This window comes from Acinonyx jubatus, chromosome B1, assembly GCF_027475565.1.
Source record: "Acinonyx jubatus isolate Ajub_Pintada_27869175 chromosome B1, VMU_Ajub_asm_v1.0, whole genome shotgun sequence".
Taxonomy (NCBI): domain Eukaryota; kingdom Metazoa; phylum Chordata; class Mammalia; order Carnivora; family Felidae; genus Acinonyx; species Acinonyx jubatus.
Window position 1 is genome coordinate 105153803 of NC_069382.1, and position 4725 is coordinate 105158527.

The 4725-nt window shown below is 36.9% G+C and overlaps 1 pseudogene; it reads right to left on the reverse strand.

Annotated features, from left to right (window-relative positions):
* Positions 1–1077: 1077 nt before the first annotated feature.
* On the reverse strand, positions 1078–2235 carry LOC106986594 (protein MEMO1-like; annotated as a pseudogene).
* Between the last annotated feature and the right edge of the window lie 2490 nt (positions 2236–4725).

Consider the following 4725-nt stretch of genomic DNA (forward strand, 5'->3'; position numbering starts at 1 on the left):
TAATGAATGGTCTTATGAACTTAACTTATAAAAATAATTTTATTTGTTAACATTCTTCTCTATTTGTCAGAGAAATAGAACAGGATATAGATATAAATAAAGATTTATTTTAAGCAACTGTCTCACATGATTATGGGGGCTGGCAAGACAAAAATGTGCAATTTACATCTAAAGACTATAAGGCTAGAGATTCAGGGATGAGCCTATGTTGCAGTTAAATTCTGAAGGCCATCTGTCAGCAGAATTCCCCCTTGCTCAGGGGAGGTAAATCTTTTGTTTTTTTTCAGGACTTCAGCCTATTGGATGAGGGCTTCCCTGATCACTGAGGACACTCTGCTTTACTCAAAGTCCCCGGAATGAATTTTTCTTTTTGAGTTGTGTAGCCCTTTATATTAGCAACTCAAATAGAAGGTGTCTATTGTACAACACAGTAGTAATTGAAGATAACTGGGGATTTATTACATTCTAATACAGATCATTTGCAAATGCAATTTCTTTATTAAAAAGCTTCCACTTTTTTTTTTGTTTGTGTACAATTTGCAAAACTATTCTGAGAGCGGAATTATGTGGACCAGTGTGCAAAGAGTGCAGATTTAGGATATGGTAATGGGGGCACCTGGATGGCTTAGTCAGTTAAGGATCCAACTCTTTAATTTCAGCTCAGGTCCTAATCTCATTGTTGGTGAGTTCCAGCCCTGCGTTGGGCTCCATGTTAACAGCTCAGAGCCTGCTAGGGATTCTCTCTCTCTTCCTCTCTTTCTGTCCCTCTCCCACTTGTATTCTCTCTCTCACACAAATAAATAAATTAATTTAATAATAGGGTAAATGATTTACAAGTCACTTTCAAAAAACTATCACAATTGGGCCTTTACATTGTCATTTTTTTTTACATTGCCATTTTTGTTTGTTTATTTTTAAGTTTATTTATTTATTAGGGGGGAAGAGACAGATGGAGAGGGAGAGAGAGAGAATCTCAAGCAGGCTCTACACTGTCAGCATGGAGCCCCATGTGGGGCCTGATCTCACAAACCTTGAGATCATGAACTGTGATGAAATAAAGAGTAGGACACTTAACCATCTGAGCCACCCAGGTGCCCCATCATCTTTTTTGATCAAAATATTTTTATGCCAGACTTCCTTCCACTGCCCTAAACTATAAAGTACTTTTTAATGAGTTGAAATTAAGGAAGGACTACAGCTACTAGAAAAGAAGAAAGTTCTATTAGTTTGAGATTCTAGAATTCCCCCCCCCCAAACCAGAACCAGTATCTTGGTTAGGGCTAGGCTGGGACTCCAGACAGAGAATGAGTATGTGCAGGTGGCATCTCTGGGGATTCAGAGCTTGAGTGGACCACGAGTGTTGCCGCTGCAAAATTCACTGAACTGTCTTGGCAGATTCTACACTGGCTTGACTGGGCATAATTCAAATAGAAACAGCTCATATTCATTCCATTTTTCTGGAGCTCTGTGATAGCATTTAATAACACTCCAGTGATATCTTCCACATACAGTATTATGCTATTTCTTCAAGTAATTGCTAATATAGTGTCTAACTGGTCTATAATACTCATGCCCATTTTATCTAGATATTCAATGGATCTATAAATCTTCTCCTGGGATTCATCATAGTAACTATAACAGAATCTTTGGCTCCAGTGGAAGAAATCAGAAGAAACCACAAAGAGATTACTAGGATCTGCTGGGTATTTGCTGAAGAGTTTTCCAAATTCCTGTTCTTTTGATTCACTCAAAGCTCCAACTAGTATAGGAATAATAGTAAACTCATCCTCCTGGCTTTCCATGGCTTTACCCGTATAAGGCAAATGCATTTCAACACTGTGTTCATTTTCATGTTTCTACAGAGACATGTGTTCAAACATTCCTATCTTCCGTAGTTCTCAAAAATCTTTTGGTCAATATGAAGGTCATACAGAGGTGTTCTCTATATATCCACACTGGAAAGTACACATCACAAGAGAGGCACAGGATGAGAAGGCATCAGGGTGAAAATTCTCCGGGTAGTAAATGGATCTACTTGTTTGTAAGCATGGGCAGCACAAGATCCACAGTACTGCATACCCTGCATGGGGTGCAATAATGGCTCTCGCGGCTCTTTCCGTAGACTGTGCTTGTGAAAGCTAACCTCGCTGTTGAAGTCAGCTGCGGTCCTGAGGCTGTGTACTAGTTCCTGGCATGACAAGCTTCCCTGACCACCACTCGGTTGGACATATTGGTGCCTGTGTCGCCTACGGTGCAAGGGTGCAGGAGCATGAATAAGGAGTCGGTAGTGGCAGGAACAACTCCAGGAGGGGACAAGACACCAGGAGCTCAGCACAGGAAGTGCCCACAGCATGAAGGAGAGCATCCCCGCTCAGGAGAAGGAGTAAAAGGAGAAGGCTGCAGCCCAACGGGAGGAGATGGCAGCTGGGGGGGCGGGGGGGAGGCAAGCAACAGACACCACAAACTCCAGTGACCTCCAGAAAATGGGGCCCAGGACTCGGGGCTGATCTCCAGCCATGGGTGATTCCGCTGAGCAACCTCCACGGCCCCCATGCATTGAAATATTAATCTCATCCGAAAGACCTCACAGAAAAATCCAAAATACTGTTTGACCACAGACCTGAGCACCGTGGCCCAGCCAAGAGGATACAAAATATTACCCATCACATAAATTAAATATGATTATTAATTATGATTCCAACATACTATTTCTTCTTTTTTAGTTCCTAAGTTGTCTTGAAATTAATATTAGGCAAAACAGTGACCAAGTAAATAGTAGGAGATTCCCAGAGTGTTTACACACAGTCTGTTGTCCTCATCAGTTTAAAGTTCCTATAAACGTCTTCACACAAATAGAACACTTCAGCTTTCCCCAAGTTTTCTCTTGAACCACTCCCATCCCACATGCTTACATTTTATGACATCTTTTGGCTCCCATGGGTGTAGAACTTTCATTCAGGCCCACTGATGTGACCTAGTTTTTTGTTTTTTGTTTGTTTGTTTTTTAATGCAAGGTTTTCCCTCCCTTGTTGAATAAGTACATCCATCCCTCGCTGCCCACCAATGATAAAAATTCAATAAATCCCCCTCCTGTTTAGCAGGGAGCCAAAATAATTATTGCATTTATGTTCAAAGAAGAATGATATGTACCGTTTACAAATTTATAGTAACAAATCACATGTGAGAAACTATATTACAAAACTAGTACTTGCAGTCAGTCCATCACTGGAGTGCGTGTTCTGTATAAGAAACCCCTATCCTTTTCCCAATATGGATGAATAGAACTCTGACTTGTTCAAATTAAGTATATAGTTCAACAACAATAAAAGAAACTTATGAAATTACCTGGAAACATGAACCCAAACAGATTGGAACAGATTGGTACAGAACAATGCACTTCTTAGATATGTTCCAGATATGTTAAACATATTGTTAAACTAACATATATAGTTCCATATTTTATATATATGTTTAGCATATGTTATCTATATTTTGTAGATAGTATATGTGACATATATATTGTTTTAACTAAACATCCTTTTAGTCATAATTTGTGAATTAAAACACATTAATACATTTTGCTTTGTCTAATTACTTGATGTTTAAATAAATGCATGTGTATACTTATATACATAAAAATAATATAATGATGGCTAGAATACCTTTAATCATTCTACTGCCCCTCTTTAATTAACTGCCATGGTTCAAATGTTAAGTGTAGCTGATATCTTATATTAAATAAAGAGATTTTCCCCCAAGCAACTTTATTTGCCTAAATGATCATTTTCTTCTAATCAGCTTAGATTGCTCCTTAACGCATATTCTCATATGCATTTTTATTTATTTCACAAACGCCACACCATTGTTTTTCTAATAAAAACATGTTTTATTCACAACTTTACACTTACCATATTTAGCACTTCGATGCCAATTTATCCTGTGGCTATTTGAATATCAGGATGTGGTGACTTATTTGACTCTAATCACTGGCCAGAGGTGACTTGCATGATGTCTGAAGAGAGTCCTTTGAGAGTATAAATTACAGCATCTTTTTTAAACTGCCTGTATTGATAGGATGGATTTCAGAGAAACTTATAGGTGTGCTCCTTAGGCAAGTCTCTAATTATGCAATGATTAAATTGAAGCACAGGAAGCATAGGAAATCTGGTGGTTTTTCTATAATCACAACAATTTATTCTGAAAAATCTAGACTGTTCCCTGTCTCCTGACCTTTAATTCAATTTTCTTTTTTTAAAAAAAGTAATTCATACCACCTGACAAAAAATTTTGTCTCTCTCACTCACTTGTTTTTCTATTATTTTAATTAACCTATAGAAATAAAGAAACAAAAAGAGCAATTTTAAGTCATATTTTTATTATACTATACATGAATATCATCTGAAATTGCAGTAATATGAAATTACATAAAATTATAACAAAATCAACATTATGGAGTGTAGGAAACTATTGAATTTCTTAAAGGCTTTAATTGGAGATCTAAAGTTACATATATAGTTCAAATAAACTCAAAATAAATGTCATGCCTTGCAGTTGTTACATTATAAAAAAATATTTATGAGACCAGCTATTTTTCATTTAGAACTGAATCATTGTATATGATAGCATTTTATATATATAGTAATACAAATGTGAAAATATCCTCTCAATTTGAAAAATTTTGTGAGTTTTTAAGGAGACCTTTTGTCTTCCTTTTTTTAGATATAA